Source organism: Astyanax mexicanus, chromosome 1 (assembly GCF_023375975.1).
Source record: "Astyanax mexicanus isolate ESR-SI-001 chromosome 1, AstMex3_surface, whole genome shotgun sequence".
Classification (NCBI taxonomy): Eukaryota; Metazoa; Chordata; class Actinopteri; order Characiformes; family Acestrorhamphidae; genus Astyanax; species Astyanax mexicanus.
This window is the reverse complement of record NC_064408.1, coordinates 132,423,975-132,446,591: the sequence shown is the minus strand read 5'-3', so window position 1 is coordinate 132,446,591 and position 22,617 is coordinate 132,423,975. Positions and strand designations below refer to the sequence as shown.

At 35.8% G+C, this 22,617-nt stretch overlaps 2 long non-coding RNA genes across 2 annotated transcripts; one reads left to right on the top strand and one right to left on the bottom strand.

Moving 5' to 3' along the window:
• Positions 1-14,632: 14,632 nt before the first annotated feature.
• Positions 14,633-22,220, top strand: LOC111194113 (uncharacterized). The gene is made up of 6 exons (XR_007428094.1): positions 14,633-14,705; positions 16,241-16,403; positions 17,685-17,768; positions 18,014-18,129; positions 19,458-19,490; positions 22,106-22,220. It is a non-coding gene; the product is annotated as an uncharacterized LOC111194113 (long non-coding RNA).
• LOC125785736 (uncharacterized) lies at positions 16,299-19,287 on the bottom strand. The gene is made up of 4 exons (XR_007428076.1): positions 19,225-19,287; positions 17,964-18,106; positions 17,308-17,370; positions 16,299-16,384 (listed from the first exon to the last, which is right to left on the bottom strand). It is a non-coding gene; the product is annotated as an uncharacterized LOC125785736 (long non-coding RNA).
• Positions 22,221-22,617: the final 397 nt, after the last annotated feature.

The following is a 22,617-nucleotide window of genomic DNA, read 5'->3' as shown; positions in this document are numbered from 1 at the left end:
TTTAAATTGTGATCTATACATGAGGTAATGTTTAAATATAGTGGATTTAACCTGAAAACAGATGTATTATATGTTCAGTAAAAGAAAGGTCAGTATTGTCAGAATGTTACACTGTTCTACAGGTAGGTGTTTGTGTTTGTGGTGTAAATGTGTTGATTAGAGCTGGATAAATGATGTTTATTAAGAGTCACTCCTGATACGAACACTGTAGTTCAATGGACATACGCATCTCCAGAACTACAATCCCCAGCATGCACCTGACAACATCACGTGTTCAGAACTAGCCAATCGCTGCACTTTCTCACGCTCCTCATCTCCGGAATTTTAGAACTGAGTTCAGCTGTTAGTAATTTGTATGTGTATATAAACCCATTTGTTCGTATAATTTTTCTTTAAGTATTTCACTGTTGATCCAGCGACAGACTGAGCGTTTTCTTTCTGATTGTATTTCTGTAAATGTATCTTTTTTTCTCGTGTTGAACTTCGTCTCTTTTGCTCTGTTTTTACTGTGTTTTCTGGTGGTTTGGACTGTATTTCTGGATCAGGATTTCTCTTTTATTAGAGTTTATGTCTCTGATGTATGGGTTTATTCTTACTCTGGTTTTGAACACTGCTTGTATTACGACTACACGTTTTTTCCTTTAGTATTAAAGCCTCATCTACTTTTTACCACACTGATCTGAGTTCAGTCTGTAGAGTTACAAAAACTCTTGTGTTTATTTTCCATGTTCAGTTTCTCTGCAGTAAAAGCGAGCGCAGCTTTCTCCTCCAGCTCCGCTGTGCACACGGCTACCGTAATACACGGTTTATACTCTCACTAAAACTTTCACACAGATTCATCTTTCTTTTCTCCAGCAAATATGTTACTTTTATATTCTTTACATCTGTTAACATGCTTGACATATTTTTATTTTATATATATATTGTTATTAATATCACTATCATTATAATTATTTTACACAAGCCTGATTTTCTGGTGATCCCCCCTATGTGCAGATTATTAAATTAGTTCATTTTAATGAATTCACCTGAATTATTTATATTTATATAATTATTTACCATATACTTTTTTATAAAGAATGAACTGATCCGTAGGGACTGAAAGTTCTGATTAAACTAAATATTAATTATATTTATAATAACTGAGATAAAGATAACTGATGGAGAGGAATATTATTTGAACTATGTCAGGATTTCTGTATTAATCTGCAGGTGAGAGATTTTGTTTTTGCTAGTTTGTTAAATGATTTTCTATGTTTAAAAGCAGCACAGGGTTCTGACTCTGGTTCAGGAGAACCTCGGTTCTGTGTATTTAAATCAGTAAAATTTGTGGAACACAGGTCCAGGATCAGAGCTGCAACCATTAAAATATAAAAACTACTTTACTAATAAAATCTATCAGTTAATTTACTCACTTTAGGACAGAGGCTCCTCCTCCACTGCTGGAGTTCTGAGGATCCATCATTTACTCTTCTTCATTCACACACAGCTGGAACCCCTGAGAACAGATCAGCCATTACAATAAAACCACTATTCTTACAATAATAACATTATAATCAGAACTGCATTAAACAATTCCTGATAAACAAACAAAACCAACAAAAACAGGGAACATTTCATAACAGTGTGATTTAACCTCATTACAGATTAACTTAGATTACAGACATTTACTGATTTATAATTATTATAATTTAATTATTACTAGTTATATAAAATAATATAAACATTATTTAAGTATAATATAAAACAGCAGGATTAAAAACACTAACACTAATTATTTATATTAATAATTATTAAAATATTACTATTAATAGTATTAAATAAATGTTATTTAAGTATAATATAAAACAGCAGGATTAAAAACACTAACACTAATTATTTATATTAATAATTATTAAAGTATTACTATTAATAGTATTAAATAAATGTTATTTAAGTATAATATAAAACAGCAGGATTAAAAACTCTAACACACCACGTGATCTTGAGCTCCGTTGCTCCCCCTGCTGGTTGAACAGCGCTACTGCATATAAACACGCCTTTATAGCAGCTCCGTGTTTTTATCTCCCCAACAGATCAAAGCCCACATTAAGCAGTAATGCGCTTTAAACAGCATAAACTACACTGTGATCAATAAATATCGATCTATATCTGCGCATTTCTCTTCAGTTTACAGCATTATTGATCTGTTACAGCTGATTGTTCTCCAGCCGGTCTGATCTAGACCAGGTCCAGGTCTGATCCAGGCCCGGTTCAGATCTCCATGCTGATCCTGGTTCTTCCAGTGGAATCGGACACTGAGCTGAGCTTAAAGAACCGGTTCTGGATCTGAGGAACCTTTAGAACCGGTTCTGACTTTAAGCTACACGGTTCTGTTCTACATTCTCTTCAGTTCTGAACTTACCGAGTCAATCCGGACTTCTGTTCTCTTCTAATGGAGGAAACTCAACTTACTTTCACTTTCTCCTTCACTGCGTCACATCCCGCCTACTCTCTCTCTCTCACCCTCTCTCTCTCTCTCACTCTCTCTCTCTCTCTCTCTCTCTCCTCATGCGTCACTACCCCCCCCCCCCCTCTTTCACTGTTTTTATTTTTAATGAATTGTATAATAATAATAAACTGTGCACAAATAATACAATATACAAAACTCCAACAGTCGCTCTGTGTCGCTCGTGCAGCAGGCGATGAGTCGCTTGGGGGCGTGTCTCACTCAGAACGAGCTGTCGCTGGTGGGCGTTTTCCAAACACAGGCACTCAGACAGCAAGAATACAGAAACAGCCTGTCTACACAATTCTAAAACATTATACACTCGTACAAACGTTTCGCATTATTTAAAATGCACGTCATATGCATAAAAATGATGATCTATTAATCTCCTTATGTGTTAAAACATTTATTCATGTAAAATGTGCTGTTAAACCTGGCTTTCAACGAATGAGGTAAGCCCTCTGCTCCGAACACAAGAAGCTGGCACTGAATCTGCTGATTTCTTTTAACCAATAAGCAGTGTTCCCTCAAAAAACGAAACAAATGGAGGGAAACTGTACTACATAAATACCAGAGCCATAGAGAGAGAGAGTCGCGACAACGGAAGTTCAAAATCCTTGATGGTCACGTGATTCATGGAGATTTCAGATAGTTCCAGGAAGTTCTTGGTGGGCAATTTGAGCCCATAAACACAGAGACAGAATTGCGATTTTGGGGCACTATATAAATAATAATATATAAATAATCCTCAATAAATTATCTATGTATAATGAAATTATATATATATATATTTTATTATACATATTATACAATTTCATTATACATAGATAATTCATTGAGGATTATTGTGACCATATATTGACTTATTTAAGGCTTATGTTATTCTGTGTGAATCCAATATTGTAATCCATAAGAGACTTTTTATAGGCTAAATTTTTATGTTAATTAATATTAATTTTATGACACTGTGCAAATGCAGTTGCTACAAGTAAAATTTTAAGTTCAAAAGAAGATGGAGAAGTTTTGGCTTGCATATATTAAGTGTTCACTGCAAAAATAATGAAATCAAAGGATACAAACATCAGCACATATTTTTAAGTCACCACCTGAATATTTCATGCAGAATTATTTGGATTAAGAAAGAGGAACCACATTATTTGCAACAGCTTTATTATTTTTACAACAAACATGAGATGATATATAACTTTAAAGACTGATATCAGAATATAGAGAGGCTACATACAGAAAAACAAAGTACAGAACACATGTAAATCAACTAAAGGAAAATAGTACATTGCACATGTAAATAAACCAAAGAATCAGCACAGATTACATAAAATGGGGTTTACTTGTGTAGTTCGGAAGAATGAACCCTGGGGAATACAAAAGCAGGAAGAGAATAAGAAAATTGAGACATGATTGCATTTAATACATGAATACAATTAAACATTTTGGAAAAAATTACCTACATTTTATTATTATTATTATTATTATTATTATTATTATTTTTTTTTTTTTTTTTTTTTACATCCTGTTTAAGAAAATTAAGACAAGAAAGATGATTGTATTAAAGTTGTTATATTTTGTATTCATTATTTACTTATTTTATATTTATATAAAACAAACAATAACACACACTTATATTTATTGGGTTTGTTTTTGGCACACTATTACTAGTGCATCTCAGAAAACCTGAATATCATGAAAAATTTTCTATCATAGTTTAATTTTAAAAAATCTGTCAAATTTTATAATCACTACATATAAAGAGACATATCCCAAAACTGTTTTTCTTTTACTTTTCTAAAAGCTCATGAAAAAAAAACAGAAATAATAAATCCCTAAAATATTTCATTTAAAACTTAAAATATAAATTGTTAGATGTGTCACTGTAAGCATAATTAATACAAAAGATGACTGTTAATTAAACAATATTAAACATTTCTTTTGAGATGCACTACTATTAAACAGAACTAATTATGCTATCTTAAATTATACATGCATTGGAAAAGTGTTTTTTCCCTACTGTTGACAACGTAGCCTATATCCTTAATCAAACATATATAATAAAATAAATATAGGTCATATCACCTTAAATCATATCTCTGTTAAATTAGTAGTTACTAAGACAAACAGTAAGATAGCTAGTTAGCGTTAGCTACCTGAGCAATAGGTAGCTATCATTTAGCTAAATTCTGCAGTACTACTTAGTACTTAGTTTCCACAGTAGTCTGTATTTATTAAGCATTTATCTCTTGTTAGTGTTTAATGTTCTTTCTGAAATGAATATAGTTAAGCTTGATTTACCTAGCTAGTTAGGTTAGCATGGTCTACCTGGATATATAAGATATTTATTTAGTTAGCTTAGCATGGTCTACCTGGATATATAAGATATTAAGATATTTAATTAGTTTAGCATGGTCTATCTGGATATATAAGATATTGATATAAAAGATATTAAGATGTTTACTTATTTAGGTTAGCATGGTGTATCTGGATATATAATATATTTAATTAGTTAGTTTAGCATGATCTATCTGAATGTATAAGATATTGATATATAAGATATTAAGATATGTACTTAGTTAGGTTAGCATGGTCTATCTGAATATATAATGTAGCCCTGGCTAAAAATTAAAAACTCTAGTTCTAAAATAGAGATACTAATAAATACAGTAATAAATAAAGCCATATAAATTTATAGGGATGGTTTAAAAAAGTACTAAAACGGTTAAAAATAGTCATTATGTTGGTGTAAATAGTTTAAAAAGCATACGAAAGCAGTACAGAGTAGATATTTTATTTATTTTCTGTGTTTTTGCACTAAGGTCACTTAAAAGTGGTTAAGGGAGCTACTCAGGGAGAAGTGTACAGGTGAGGGGTGGAGTACTGGATTGGGAGGAGCCCGCCCACGGGCCAGGGAGAGAGAGAGCGAGAGAGAGGGAGAGAACGGCAGCGAGGCAGGAGTAGCAGGCGAGGAGGAAAAAGTTCCTCACTGGGTGAACTAATAATCAGTATTAATTGCTCACTCGGTAATTTTAAGGTAAAGACGTCCATACTGAGCGGGTTCTAGTAGATAAAGCTGGGAAAATCTCCCTAAAGGTGCTTGCACACTGAACGCGGTATGCCGCGCGGCATTCCGCTGTGCTGCCGCTCTGCTCTACGCTGGTCAGTTGCGGGTGCGTTGCGCTGCTGCTGACGCCAAGCGTCTCCTGCTGATAATAGGCGGAGTTTTCTAAAACCCATCACCTCTGTGAGCGGTGTTTTGTAGTTTTGAGTCTCTACAGCCTCTGTGGATCTGTATATGTTTCCCAGCCTCAGAACAAAGCTCTGATTCTTCTCTTCCTCCTGTTATCTCTATATGAGTGTAGGGAAGTGATGTACAGCTGAGGGGATTCACTAATCGCTATTATTAGTCTCTCGCGCACGTTTATTGTTGTTTGGACTACAGTTTCTCTCTAGTCGCGTGAGTTCACGTCATGCGTTTTCTGCCGAGGTACCGCTTGCCGCGAGGTCAAAGTTGAACCATGTTGAACTTTGCCCGCGGTAAGCGGTAGCGCGGTGGAGGCGTGGTTATGGGCGGGGAAACGCGCCGCTTTCCGCTCTGCTCCGCGGCAGCGACGCACCGCTCTACCGCTCTAGACACTATTGAATCCTATGGGGGTCAGCGTACCGCGCCTCACCTACCGCGTGCAGTGTGCAAGCACCTTAAGCAAGTTCTTCTGGCCCGGTTAGCTTAGCCAGCTCGGCTAAGTATCTAGGTAGCCTCGTGTATTAGCCTGCTCTGCGCTAGCTCCTAAAGACTGTTCTCTGGACTGGCTCTGGACTCTCTCCCGACTTCGCTGGACACCAGGACCGATAATCCTGCCACCAGATAGCGCTTTGAGTCCCCGCGCGGCTCAAAGTTCCTCTGGCTCCGAGGGAAAACGCTCCACGCGGCCGGACCCCGTGCTCTGCTCCCGTTCCGATTCACGGACTCTGAGGTACTCTGAAACCCTTTGTTTTGGCTCGTTAGAGTGAAGCGGCCATTAAGTTTTTAGGCCACAACGCACGCCAGCATCGAACCAGGCCTGCACCATTTTGTTTTGTTTCTTTATTCTGTGAATTTGAGTGTATTATTTATAAGTGGGCCCACATATTTAATGTAAGGTGGTAATTTATTTTATAAGCAAACTATTCAGGATACTAAGGTTAATTTCTGTTTAAGGGTGTAAATATATCACTCAGTGTATTTCTAAAAGAGAGAATAAGGGGTATATTAACTAATTCTAAACTAACATCGAAAATCCTGTTCCTAAAATTAATCCTAAAATATAATTCTGAGCTACAATAATCATTAAATAATTGGTAATATTTGGTTATTGAAATAATAATTAATAGTAATTTAAATAATTTGGGTACTGTATAAAATCTGACTTTATAATTGGTGGTTTAAAAGTTACACTTGGGTATTTTTACACTGCATATTTGTACTATTGTTTGTGAAGAAAGGTACTATCTAGCTCTGTTTAAAAAGGATATAACTATTGTCAGTTAAAGCCTGCTATTTATTTGTTTTTGGTTTAAAGCACAGAAAAGGACACTCAATTCTTAGACTATTTATCCTCTAATTTTATACACTCAGTAAAGTACTGGCTATTTTGTATACATCTGTGTGACAGTCCTTTTTGTTGTGTATTATACTTTTAATTATTTTATTTAATTTACATTTATTTACTTTATTTAATTTGACCAAAATAGAGACGGAAAGAATAGAAAGAACTCAGGCCCTTATTTCTTTAATTTAACTGGGGATAGGGGTTACAATAATATATTGATATATTAGATATTTACTTAGTTAATTCAACACTGTCTATCTGGATATATAAGATATTAAGATATTTAGGAATTTACAACTAATAGGCTCTCAGTCATTAATGTTAAATGCCAGTAACTGTATTCGCGTTGTCCTGGCATAGATTTACTCCCCTAAATCTGCTTTTTAAGAGGGGGATCATTCACTAAAATGCTTTAATGCACGTGGTAATTAGATTCTGAGGTCCTGATAATACACAAACAAGTTTTTTAAGCGTACTAACCTGTAAAAGTGGATCACACATGGTGTATCCTGCTCCAGCTTCACTGTGCTGATAGTATTTGCTGCTAACTTCCGGGAACTATCGACAGGCTCCACGGTCCGCCATTGCTGTAAAAAACTGGTCCATTGGAGTGAACGGAGCTGACGCAACTCTCTCTCTCTATGGCTCTGATAAATACTAAACCCCTCTCAAAACCATTAGTCCACCATGGATACTCGAGAGTTTGTCTTGCTGGCTGTTGGAGCACTTTACCTCCTGGAGAAAGCGCAGTCACCGCTCTGCGTGGATCCATCAGACCCTGCTGTCCCGCACACAGCATGGAGAATTCCTTCACCCTGTGCAGGAGCTGAGGCTGGATGATGACAGGTTCCAGCGGTACTTCAGACTGGACAGGAACCAGTTTGATTCCCTTCTTGCTAAAGTGGGTCCCCGAATTAGCCGAATGGACACAAATTACCGCAAGGCTATTTGTGCATCCCAACGCTTGGCTGTTTGCATAAGGTAAGTGCAACTTATTTAATATAATATATTATAATATATACAAAATTAATAAACTTAATAATATAGGTAACACTTTATAATAAGGGTACATGTCATGACATTAATTCAGGCATTCATTAAGGATGAAGTCATGAGGAATTATACAGGAACAAATGAATGGGTTATGTATTAATAACTGTAAGGTTAAATTAGTCACCATTAACTAATGTCTGTATGAATTAATAAAGATAAATGGAATGAAGGCTTTATTCAGTACATGAATATACCAGGAATTAATGTGTTAATTAAGCCCATCCTGGGTGGGCTTAATGTGGGGTTTTTTTTTAGCACCACCCAGTCATATTTTTAAGAATGTTAACATTTTTTATCATTAATATAAGAAAATATATTTATAAGAACATAAACTTACATGTTTTAAGCTGTTGTTGAGTATACAATATACACCCACCTGCATGTCCATCCTGTCTTCTTTTCCAGAATGCTAGCTATCTACAGTTAAGGACGATATTATTAGCCCCCCTATGAAATTTTAAGTCTCCTCAAGATTCTGGCAAGATCCTTTTTAGCAGAGCAAGGCAGTTCTAACAGAGCATTTCTGAACATACAATTTTTCATTAGAAGGACCAAAATATTTATATTTGTGCACCAAAATATTATTATGTAAGAATAAGCTAAAATGACCAGGGACATTATTATTAGCCCCCTTTAAGAAATTAACATTTATTAAGTCATCACACAAGCCACTTTTGTGCAGTGATGTGCTTTACCTTCTCAGGTGAAGTGCATAAAGGTGATCAGGTGAAACAGATGATTGCACTCAATTAAGTTAAGTTAATTAACTCATTTAAGTTAAAACATGGTATAAAAGCCTCATTATGGAGCTGGCAGTTGAGGAAGCAACATGCCAAAAACAAAGGAAATCAGTTTGGACCTGAGAAAAAGAATTATTGATGCACACAAAGCAGGAGAGGCATATACAAAGATATCCAAGCGTTTCCAAGTGTCAAGAACTGGAGTGAGAGGCATCATTCAGAGATTCAAAAACAGCAACACAGTGCAGAACAAGCCTGGCAGAGGTAGAAAGAGAAAGATTTCAGAGAGACTGGAAAGAATACTAGTGAGAAATGTGTCTAGAGACCCCAGATTAACTTCCAAGGCACTGGCAAATGACTTGGCCACATCAGGAATCATAGTCTCTAAGAAGACCATCACTAGAGCTCTGCACAGGAATGACCTGCGAGCGTGCAGACCAAGAAAAACTCCACTTTTGAGGAAGAGGCACCTTCAAGCAAGACTTAAGTATGCTCGGGACAACCTGGAGAAAAAATATTCATACTGGAAGCGTGTCTTATGGTCTGATGAGACTAAACTAGAGCTCTTTGGCCACAGGGACACTGCTTATGTTTGGAGAAAAAAAGGACAGGCATTCAACCCAAAGAACACCATCCCCACAGTGAAGCATGGTGGTGGGAGTATTATGCTATGGGGATGCTTCAGTGCATCTGGAACTGGAAATCTTGTCAAGGTGGATGGAATCATGAATAAAGAAAAATATGTGACTATTTTGAAAGAGAACCTTAAGCAGTCAGCTGTGAAACTGGGTCTGAGACGTCACTTCATTTTCCAACATGACAATGATCCTAAACACACATCCCTCCCGGTGAAGAACTATCTCCAGATGACCAAAGTGAATGTCATTGAATGGCCGGCACAAAGCCCTGACTTAAATCCAATAGAAAATCTGTGGGGTGACCTAAAGAAAAATGTCCATGCAAGACAACCATCGAATCTAGAGGAACTTGAGAGATTTGCTAAAGAACAATGGGCCAGGATTCCTCAAATGAAGTGTGAGAGACTTGTTGTAAACTACAACAAACGTCTACAGGCAGTAATCCAGCAAAAAGGATACACAATTAACTATTAGGATGTGGGGGGCTAATAATTTTGACCCTGATAGTTTTTGTGTTTTGTGTAATATCTTCATTTCTGAGTGGAATACAATATAGTGTAAGCATCCAAAATTAAACTACGATGTCTAAAAAAGCTGTGTTTAGTTTATTTTGCTCTGGTTAATATCACTTGGAAAATCCTTAGAAAACAAGGACTATTTTGTAAGGGGGCTAATAATATCGTCCTCAACTGTATATCTATTACTACAGTACACATATAACAGGTGAATGCCGCACAAAAATGTGGTGGTCATTTCAATATCATTGCTTGGCAGAATTTAATACTGTTTTAATGTTTTATTGTTATGTGATCTGTTGTGTCAAAAAAGCAACAAGCTACTTAAGTAGCTTGTTGCTTTTTTGACACAACAGATCACATACAGATTTCTTGCAACTGGAGATTCTTTTCGCACAATAGCTTACAGCTATCGTATTGAATTCAGTACTGTGGCCTGCATAGTTGCGGATGTGTCCAGGGCTATTTGGGCCTCTTTGGTGGAGGAGTACATGCCAGTTCCCACCACTGATGACTGGAGAGCTATTGCAGCAGACTTCCTCCATCGTTAGAACTTTCCAAACTGTGTGGGATCCATTGATGGAAAGCACGTGGTGATCCAGGCTCCTGCTAATTCCGGGTCCTTTTTCCACAACTATAAGGGGACCTTTTCTATCGTCCTCTTGGCAGTTGTGGATGCCAAGTACTGCTTCCGGATTGTGGATGTTGGCGGCTATGGAGGAACCAGTGACGGAGGGATTCTGGACAATTCACCATTTGGTCATGCTCTCAAAGATGGAACCCTTGGCCTTCCAGAAGATGCTGTGCTGACAGGAGCTGAGCACCTGGGACCTCAGCCACATGTGTTTGTTGGTGATGAGTCCTTTCCTTCTGCGGAGAGATCTAATGCAGCCCTTCCCAGGTTCCAACCTCTCTAGTAGGCAGAGAATCTTCAATTACAGGCTTTCGCGAGCGAGGCTGATTGTTGAGAACACCTTTGGTATCCTCACATCACAATGGCGCATGTACCGCCGGGTCATTGGTATCAGCCCTGCCAACGTGGAAGCTTGTGTGAAGGCCACCTGTGTCCTTCATAACTTCATAAGGAGCACGACAAGGACGAGGAGGGAGCCTATGTCACGGAGTGGTGAGGGCAATGTTGCTGTCCTTCAAGATGCAACAAGATTGGGGAGCAACAACTCAACCCGGGAGGCAGTTCGTGTTAGGGAGACATATGCATCTTACTTCTCAACTGAGGGTGCAGTTCCCTGGCAACCTGCAGTTTGAACCAACAGACACAAAGGCTCTTTTAAGAGCCACAAACCACTCCAAAAGAGCAATAATTCCATTTACACACAGTAATAAGCATTAGTTCCTCCAAGTTCACTTAATAAAACTACACTGCAATATAAAGTATGTGTCATTGTATTATTGTCACCTCCAGTTGTAATTTAAAACATAATTTTATAACAAGAATATCTGAAATCACAGAGATTCATTTAAGTAACTTAGTTTATTAGTGTAGTAACAATTAGTATAGTATTAGTATAGTATAGTAACAATAACTTTGATTATTAACACAAATGTTGACAGTAATAAATTAACTAATTACATTGAATGAACAAAAAACGAATTAATAACAAAAACAAAGACTTTTCCCTTGAAAAGTCCTTACATTTTTAAATCAAAACGTCTCACGTGTCCAATCCGGACACGTGAGACTGGCAGATGCATACTGGGAATTGTATTGCTGAAGCTGAGTTTTTCCATTGGGTTGAATGGTAAATGGACTACAGAACATGTTTAACCCTCCTGACCCCTTTAAAAGTTTGAAGACCTATGGAAAATAGATAAAAGTGTTTTTTTTTTGTATAAACCTTATTCTGCCTGCCTTAATTGGTGTAAGCAACATATAACCCCCTGCAATAAACAAAAACTAAAACAAAATTAAATTGTTATGTTTTAATGTTATGTAAAACTGTTATGTCTAATATGTTGGTCTTTCAAAAGTATTAAAGTAGTGAAACATAAAAAAATAACATTTTTTAATAATTGTTATTTTGGATAATTATTATTTTGGATAATTATTATTTTGGATATTAATAGGATAATTAAACATGCACCGGATCAAATTGACCCAGGAACACCATTGCTGTTCCTGACAAATGAACATAACAGGAGGGTTAAGGCATGAAGCCACAGGAAAGTAAAGGACAAAATGCCAAATAATGAATGTGACCAATTTACAGATTCAAAAAGAAGCGACTATTTCATAAAATCAGTCTAACAGATCCACAGACATCAACAGATTCAAACTGTTCAGCTCTTTGTGAAGTCAGTTCCAAATCGGAACCACTAATAATAGATACTGAGTTTATAGCACTTACAGAATTCTTTTTGGTAGATGCTACAGCAGACACTAAAATTTAAGGTATTGCCTACAATACTATGCAGTATATTATCAAATTACACATTTAATTAATTTAATTAGGCAGACATTAAACAAATAAATAAAACAGTGTATTTAATTTACTATTATTACTATTTTATTGTTTTGCTGCAATGTTTTACAATAAAAATGAATAAACAGTACAGCATTCTCTGTATGTGATTTACACACAAATTAACATCAACAAAACAACTTTATATTTAATGTAAAACAACACAACCACAGCATAAACAGCTCAGCCAATAATCTTACATACACTCCACACACTGAACACACACACACACACACACACACACATACCTGGAATACCATAGAATCAACTTGCAACACCTCTGAAACCATCTAGGATATGATAATTTAAATTAGAGATTAAGATTTAACATTTTAATTCTGACAGAACGATTTGGACAGAACAGAGCATTTGGACTTGTTTTTTTACACTTCAGGGTCTAATGTTTTTACTTCTGTAACCTGTTGTCCCTTAGCTATTACTGACAGGTCCACTGGCAGCCTTTTGATTAGCTCATCAGCCTCTTCAGGTAAGAGCCCTGGGGGTACACTCAGCTCCTCCAGATCTCTTGTTAGGAGCACATTGCCATCATCAGACTCTGCCACTCCAACAACAGTGATTACTCTTCTTTCCTGTTTCTCTTCAGTTTCCTGTAGTAAAAAGTTTGAACATTAAAAATGGCGGGTATGTACTGGACACACATACACATACAGTAAAAGACACATTTTTCAGTCCACAGTTATACCTTCTCTCATCCACAGTTATACCTTCCCTCATCCACAGTTATACCTTCCCTCATCCACAGTTATACCTTCCCTCATCCACAATTATACCTTCCCTCATCCACAGTTATACCTTCCCTCATCCACAGTTATACCTTCCCTCATCCACAGTTATCCCTTCCCTCATCCACAGTTATACCTTCCCTCATCCACAGTTATACCTTCCCTCATCCACAATTATACCTTCCCTCATCCACAGTTATACCTTCCCTCATCCACAGTTATACCTTCCCTCATCCACAGTTATACCTTCCCTCATCCACAGTTATACCTTCCCTCATCCACAGTTATACCTTCCCTCATCCACAGTTATACCTTCCCTCATCCACAATTATACCTTCCCTCATCCACAGTTATACCTTCCCTCATCCACAGTTATACCTTCCCTCATCCACAGTTATACCTTCCCTCATCCACAGTTATACCTTCCCTCATCCACAGTTATACCTTCCCTCATCCACAGTTATACCTTCCCTCATCCACAATTATACCTTCCCTCATCCACAGTTATACCTTCCCTCATCCACAGTTATACCTTCCCTCATCCACAGTTATACCTTCCCTCATCCACAGTTATACCTTCCCTCATCCACAGTTATACCTTCCCTCATCCACAGTTATACCTTCCCTCATCCACAATTATACCTTCCCTCATCCACAATTATACCTTCCCTCATCCACAGTTATACCTTCCCTCATCCACAGTTATACCTTCCCTCATCCACAGTTATACCTTCCCTCATCCACAGTTATACCTTCCCTCATCCACAGTTTTACCTTCCCTCATCCACAGTTATACCTTCCTAAACACAGGTAAACCTGTTTTAACAGTCTAAAAGGAAACCTGTATTAATGTGTAAAGTACACAAACAGAGCATATTAGCAATTAGCAAGAGGAGTACCTTCAAAAAGGAAACTTGAAGACCAAAATGGGAAGTTATCGATTTAGTGTGAGAAATTTATGTTACTCACCGAAACACTTGTGTAGGTGGTTGAATTGAAGTTCTGGCCAAAGGCTTTCTTTTTCCCCACTTTTACATGAGTAATAAGGACAGTTTGCCCAATCACCAGTGGCACAGTCGCTGCCTCCCTCCAGAGGGATACTGTGGCGGTGTCACCATTTTCCTCAAGGACAATATCCCTCACAGGGATGCAGCCATCTATTTGGACCTGCCGGGGAGTAGTCAGCTAAATAGGAAAAAAGGGTGGGTAAAGTAAGAACATAGTACAGATAAAAAGATATTTATACAGTATGTTTTCTCCTGAAAGGCTTTGTCAGTGTATTGATCATTTTTGGTTTTTTTTCCTAGAACATAATTCTGATCTGAAATGCATTTCAATATATTTTCTCATACATCTGTGTTTATATTCAATATAAATGTATAATTGTTTCATCTTTTTTCACAGTAAAAGTGAGTTTACATTAGGGAGCATGAGCAAACTAATAAACCAGGTAAAATCATGATACTTGCCGAAACAATTTTTCCTGATACGGTTAAGTATCCTTCTTTTTGGTACAGTCCCGGGTCTTTCAGGTCCCCTTTTTCAGAGGATGGCATGACGCTTTCTCTTGCGAGGCGAATTTAATGTTCTTGCACCGTCAATGGGGTTATTCGGAACACCCCTGCCCCATATCCAATGAACAATTTGGGGTAGGGGTGGTCCTGCTTTACTGTAGCGTTCTTTATAATGTACGTCTCCCCCTCCTTAAATTTTGAAATTTGGTCCTCTTTAAGAGGAACCAAAAAAACTGCTGTTCCATCAGTAACAGAACACATACACTTTTTTTCTGTATGTGTTATTTTTGCTGTGTCTTCAGCAAATTCAAATTGAGTGGCACGCTCTGATGTTCTAATTGAGATACATTGGACTTTCATCATTGAACAGGATGGGTAGGGCTGGAATTTTTTGTGCATTCTGTGGAAACAAAAAACATGAATTATCAATTAATGTAAATACGTTTTGTTTATATAAACAATATATACATGGTACATACACTGTGTGTGTGTGTGTGTGTGTGTATATATATATAGATAGATAGATAGATAGATAGATAGATAGATTTATATTTTGAAAGTGATAAGTTATAGAATGTTTTAAAAGAAGATATTTGTTTAATTGAACAAATTGTAAATTGTAAAATAATAAAATTATGTACACATTCAACTCAATGGTTTCTGTTAAAAAACATGTGTATATATATATATATATATATATATATATAGAGAGAGAGAGAGAGAGAGAGAGAGAGAGATAGAGAGAGAGAGAGAGAGAAAGAGACAGGATTTTTTAAAGGATTGTTTTAACAGAAACCGTTATGAGTTGAATATGTACATATATTTTTTTTTAAATAAACCGAATGTCTTCTTTTAAAATATTTGATAACTTATCACTTGTTGCAAGTTCAAGAACATAATTATAATTGCTTTTAGAAAATGTCCAAAGGGAGGAAACTCTACACTGTGCTGCAGCTAAAAAAAACATACTAATACATGGTGGATCAATTATTATGATTTTTTTTATATAGTTTTGTTTGTATAAACAATATATACATAGTACATACATTGTGTGTGTGTGTGTATACGTACAAGGCAAAGTGCAAGCAGAGGCAGTGTTTGCACTGGGGGCTTCTGGAAATATTGTCCCATCAGTAATTACCCATGTTCATGACTACCATATATGCAATTATTTTCTAATGAATAAAAAACAACACATGAATCTAAACAGAGAGCGAGTGTATCTTTACCTATAGACTGTCAAAATAAATATATTGCTAAATGTAATCTAATGCTACTACACACTGAATCAACATCTTTGGACTGCAGCACAGTAAGCAGGTCACATTGTCATTGCAGTCGAATGGTATTAGCATGTTTAATTCGAAAAGTAGATGGTTGTCCACACTATGTGCTCTTTGATGAAACTGGTCAACCACCTTGACCATCAAACACCATCTTAAATAAAACATTTTTCTCAATCTTTTAACAGGGAACGAATGTAGGTTACATACTACACCACAGCCTTCCCTACTTACCTTTCCTTCACAAGCAGTAGCAGTAGGTCCAAGACGAATGAAGAATAATCGCTCAGTGAGGTGAGGAGCACATAGTGGTCTCCAACAATGACATTTCACTGGAAAAAGAAATAGGAGGTAATTAGCTTCTACACAGGTGCACCATGAGGAGGATGGATTAGTTTCTATCAATCACCCTCTCTCTCTCTCATCCCCGCCTCTCTCTGTGTAATTCCATTTGAGTTTGTTTTTAAATGCTATCTTTTGATAAGTTTTTATTATACAATACTTACTCTGACCTTTTTGACTCCTGCATCTGACAAATAACACAAAGTGCAAAAAAAAAAAAACTAAAACTAATAAAACTAAACTAAAACTAAGCTTTAAAAAATATATAAAAACGAATAAAAACTACAAAACCTTAGCATCTACACAGAGATCGAGACAGTGTATCTTTATCTGTATATTGAGGTAATATGGTTATATCAAGTGAATAATTAAAATACATTGTCAAAACTAATGTACAGAGGTAAGAGTGCATTTGCCAGTAAGTGTTTTTGTGAGAAAATATAATCACACCTACAATTAGAGTGCTCTGTCCTCCTAGTGGTAAAGACTTATTGTAGTCTGCACAGCTGAGAAGTCATTAGACACATTCCAATCATGGTGAATGAAGTAGGCAGTGAAGCTTATATATGGTTCAGATATATGATTTGGACACAGAAGTAAGAACAAACTCCTGCACCTTTTCAACACTCTCTTTACATTTGTGTATAGATGGAGATGGGGGGATTCTATGATTCTAGTACACAGTGCTAACTAGCTAACAAACTAGCCTGCCTCTCACTCTTGTCTGGGCTGGTATTTGCTGTAAAGCAGGACTGACTGTTGAATTGCCTGAGACACGTGATCCCATGGGGGCGTGTGCAGTGCTGCTTAACTTACAAGCGTGTTTTTTCCCTACAGACCACAATCTCAAAAAGACATATTTTGAGACTATATTAAATGTTCCTTAGAAAAACATATATATATTTTTACTTACCTGGGTAAAACCCAGTCTGAAGATCCAGACTTCTGCCTGCTGGGTCCATGAGGGTCCAGGGGACTAATGTGAAGAAAATGTGCAAATATAAAACAGAAATGTGAATATTGGAGTTGCTGAATGTTAGAAGAAAGCCCTGTACGCACAATGTGTGTTTTTCTCTGTTGACTAATTACTATGGTTACTAATGTCTTCCTAAATGGCAAAGCGTTCAAAAGTAGAGGCGGTACTGAACCATGAGAATGTATACCAGCTTGTTTTTCTGACTTAATTTCACCATTCAAAACAAGCCAGTCATAGGGATTTTTTTTGCAATATGAAGGAAATGTTAATACATTGTTTTGTTCAGTTTACAATTGTGGTCTGGTATGTTACAGGTCAAATTTATTTCAATATATTTGGACTGTGAGGGAACAGGGAGAATGTGCCAACTCCACACAGAAAGACCTGGGTCACTCCATGTAAATATGCGTATATATATATATATATATATATATATATGTGTGTGTGTGTGTGTGTGTGTGTGTGTATATATATATATATATATATATATATATATATATATATATATATATATATAAATATATATACGTATATATATATACACACACACACACACAAACTCTGTTTTTCTCTGACAACAAGAATATCCTTACCTTATTACAAGAGAAGATTGTAAACTTGCAGCTTTCCATCCATAAAATAGGGAATGGTGGTTTAGATAGGTGCAGCACAGCAGTCTCCAAAAAGGATGGTGTGCAGCAGATCAAATGAAAAAAAGGAAGATGAACACAGCTCACTGGAGACAAAGAAAATTAACAGGTAATCAACTTATTGAAAGAACCAACTAAATACAACAATGCCACTGCCACACTCTATATATATTTAAAATGTATCTAACAGACATGAAACATTTCACATTATTAAGATTTTGGAAAATAATAACAATAAAAATATCTATGCTATATATAAAGAAAGGTTTTATGCGATTTATAAATATATTTCATTCTTATAAATAAAAAAAATATTGTAAAAAGTTTAATGGAAGGTGACTGACTAGTAGCGCACGCGGCGCACAGCTGTGGGCGCACGAGCCAGTTTTGGTCTCGTGAGGTTTCTGACAGTAACGGTTATTTTACCTCAGCTCCGCTAGTTTGTGGTCTGACAACACGTTTTGACGGTATAACATACAATATTTACAGTTTCCATAGTTAATTTGATTCATTTTTCATTATTGGTATTGTTGTTACTTTTATTACATGTAAATAGTGTTAATTTAAATCGGTGTGTACCTTATATATCTGCTAGCTTGCAAGTTGCTATTTCAAATCTTCGTAAATATACTTTCAGGGGGAGTGTCAATTAGATAGTTTAGCAAAGAACTACATTTTATGGTTAGTTAACGTAATAATAATAATAATAATAATAATAATAATAATAATACGGTGCGCGAATTACGAACAAGATGAGTTTCAGTCAACCCTCAAGAATACGTTCATTATGTAACCCTAGCTAACTTAGCTAGTTAGCCAGCTAGTTAGGCTAACGAAACGCTAATCAAAGTCAATGCCATAAAGAGAATCTCTGCCTGGTGAGTTTGAGACTATTTCTAAAGTATACGGTCAAGGCAATTAATTGTTACCAAATGTAATTTTAGTGTTAAATAAATGATCTATGGCTCGGCTCAGCCGACGCTAACGTTAACATACATTAGCTTGCAAGCTAACTAGCTAACTCTAACATTATCAAGCTAGCTAGGTTTGAGTAGTGGCTAGCTGTCCTACAAGCAAAATATTTAGTTAATGTACGCTTATTGTATGCTTTTACAACCTAATAATAAGCACTGTTGTACAATTTACAATAAAATGTAGTAAAACAACTATAAATCTCTATAAGTTATATAAAACAAAAACTTACCTCTCAGCCCGAAGCCTGCTCACATCACATAGAAACTCGACCCCAAATGAAATGATGCAACGCCTTCTACCAGTGCAGAGCAGCAAGGGCAGGAGATAAAACACGGATAAGAATATCTCATTCCCCAGACACGCAAAAATCACTATTTGTTATTTAAGGCATGCTTATAATGTATTTAATGTATTCATGCAAAATATGGCTATTGACAGTTTTGTTTATCTTTTTTTCTCTAGCCCTATTCATCTGGCAGCATGTTCCCTAAAACGGTAAGTCCAATGATCTAGAACGACCCACATTATACTTAATGTTTTATTACTATACAATAATTATAGTTAATTTTATATTTTTAAGTGTTCAATAAACTGGATTTTTTTAAAGATAGACAAATATAACTACATTAATAGACATTACAAGTAATTTAACATTTTACTTTTTGGCATTTGGCATTGCTGGACTTGTGGCTCCGTACCGGGACTTCACTCAAGCTGCTGGAATACAATTCCCGTCTTATCCCGATACTATTGGTTTATATGAACATATATTTACATATCATGTGACAAGCGGCCTCCGACTAACATTTAACATCATTAAGCTCTGATTTATCAAACAAGCTTCTGATATGATGACAATAATATCTCACATGAGGACCGCTTTGGAGGTGTTTCAATGAACAAACTCATGTAAAATAACTATTTTCGATATATGTTTTTTGTATTTATCTTGGTATTAGTGTTTTAGTCAACAAATAAGCACATACCCTATGCTGGTTACTCTTTAATTTGCGAGCGAGTTCATAAGTCATAAAATAAAGGTATATTATTATTATTATTATTATTATTATTATTATTGTTGTTGTTGTTGTTGTTGTTGTTGTTGTATTGACCCTCCTGTTGTTTTCATTCTTTGTTAGCTATTTTTTTGGTCTCAATATAAAATTAAAAATCCATTATTTGAGCTCATAAAATTCAGTTTATGTAAAAAAATACCAAAGGAAATAAAGAAGCTGAATTAATCCTTGGCAGAGCTTAGTGTGCTCGGAGTGGCCCTTATCTAATCTTATTCTTGCATTCATTTACATTCAACTATGTATGCATTCTCTATTCATCAGCCACTACTTCGCAGTAGATTAGATGTGTTTAACCTTCTGAGGGAATTCTCCTCTCCCAAATGTTTGAGTTGGTTGCGCCCACGAGTGGTCTTTTCTGGAGCGATGAAATTAAATATAGCAATAGAATAGGACGAAGCGTCACTGGCTGTGATGGAGGTAAAAAGAGGCCAGGTGGAGCCGAAAAGGCCAGATAAAAAAAAAAAGAAGATGGAAGAAGAAGCTGCCAAATGTTTAAAATTAACGAGCTTGTTTTCCAGAGGACAGACTCTAGTTGCAGCCAGTAAACAGAGATATGGAAATAATCTTGAATTGTCAGCTATTGCGCAACGTTTGCAATGTCGACTTAGCGTAGTTTATTTTGTAGAGCCCAATACACATCATTAACCTCTTAACACGCCCTGATCCACCGACGGCCCAGAAATATGTCATCATTTATATCTGGCTGTGTTTATTAAAATAATTATAGGCACCCAATATGCCATTTTAAAGATTAGAATCTCTGCTTTTAAGTTATCTAGCCTATTTAGCTGTATATCCTTTCAGAAAATAAACATTTAAAGCGAAATATGCCTTGTTTATTAGAATTATTATTCATAATTACCATATTTGCGTTTTTTGTACGTTATATTCAGTGTTGGGCACGTTACTTTGAAAAAGTAACTAGTTACTAGTTACTTCTCCAAAAAGAGTTACTCCACTATAAAAGTAACCAGTTACAACTGTACCGTAACTGTAACCGTAAAAGTAAATTATGTAATTACTATTATTATTAGAAAAATAACAAGCGAAAATAAACCCAAAATGTTGACAAAAATATAGTCTAACGAATTTCAAAAAAAAGAAACGAAAAACTCCACACAACCAAAGAAAATTACTAAGACTTGTAATACTGAAAAAAAAAACGGAAAAAGCAAATTCGCGTCTGGGGATGAAATTAAACAAATTAGACAGGCACTTGTGCGTGTAAAATAAGTAAAGAACGAAATTAATACTAATAAAAAATAAACTATTATTATTATTATTATTATTATTATTATTATTATTATTATTGGCAGTGGTAGTAGAATAATTAAAACTTGACGCTATTATTAATACCAATTCTTTTTCAAATTATAAAAAAAGTTTTTATTGTTAGAATTCTTATGTTTAATATTATTGAGGCTGTTGCTGGTACAACAATAACAACAACAACAACAACAACAATAATAATAATAATAATAATAATAATAATAATAATACATGCTATTAAAATGCCACTTTTTATCATAATCATTTTCATTGCAGTTCCTACAACATAAGCTTTTATATTTGTATCCAGTTGATCTGCATAAATTCATATTCATTTTTTTTTTTACTTCCCCCTCTTGTAAATTGTCACTACCAGTTAATATGATTCTAACAATAATATAACCAGACACTTTGCACTACATCTATAATATTTAATGTGGTTCTATTTGTTTTATAAGTTACATCGGAAGCCATTTCCCTGTGGTTTATTTTTTGCCCTCGGTGTGAAACACGCGTTAATATTTAAAATAACAATTGAAATGAATTAGAAAAAATAATCATTGTTTTTCATTTTTGTAATAATTCAGTCAGTTTATTTAGTCAGTATTTAGTATTGCACTTGCCGTGGTAGAGCTGTATTAAACCATCATACTGCATGTCCAGTCCGTGGATTTTCATTATATATTAAGTACAGTTAATATATGTTGTATGAAGAGATCACAAAATTGAAAATGAACAAAAATACTTCTTTGTTTATTCTCTTAGGCTTCATCCCAGGGAGAGGAGGCTTGGGACGCTGACAGCGAGCACACCACACATTTTCAAGATCAGTTCATGTTCACAGTTTATTATTGTTACAATAAAGGTTTTTGCATCATCACTTTTTGTGTCTAATTTTACGCTACAAGCATTTACTGTCCCATCATAGTCCGTGTTACCAGGAGGTCCTACAAACGTCCTAAGTATGTTGTATAAACGTCTCCTCAGAGTCCCCTGGATGTTATTTCGGGGTCCTATGAACGTCCTAAGAACGTTAAACAAAACCTTTAAAACACTTCCCATAAGCGTCCCCTTGGAGTCCTCAGGTGGTTCTAGAAACGTCCTAAGAACGTTACTAACAACGTTTAGAGGACTTTCCCTACGTCCCCTGGACGTCCCGTGAAGGTTCCCTGGTGGTCCTACAAACGTCCTATGAGGACGTCCGCTGCAACATTTTGGCGACCCTACAAAATGCCCGTCCTGGGGACGTTCGCGGTGTTGGTTCGGGGGACGTCCTC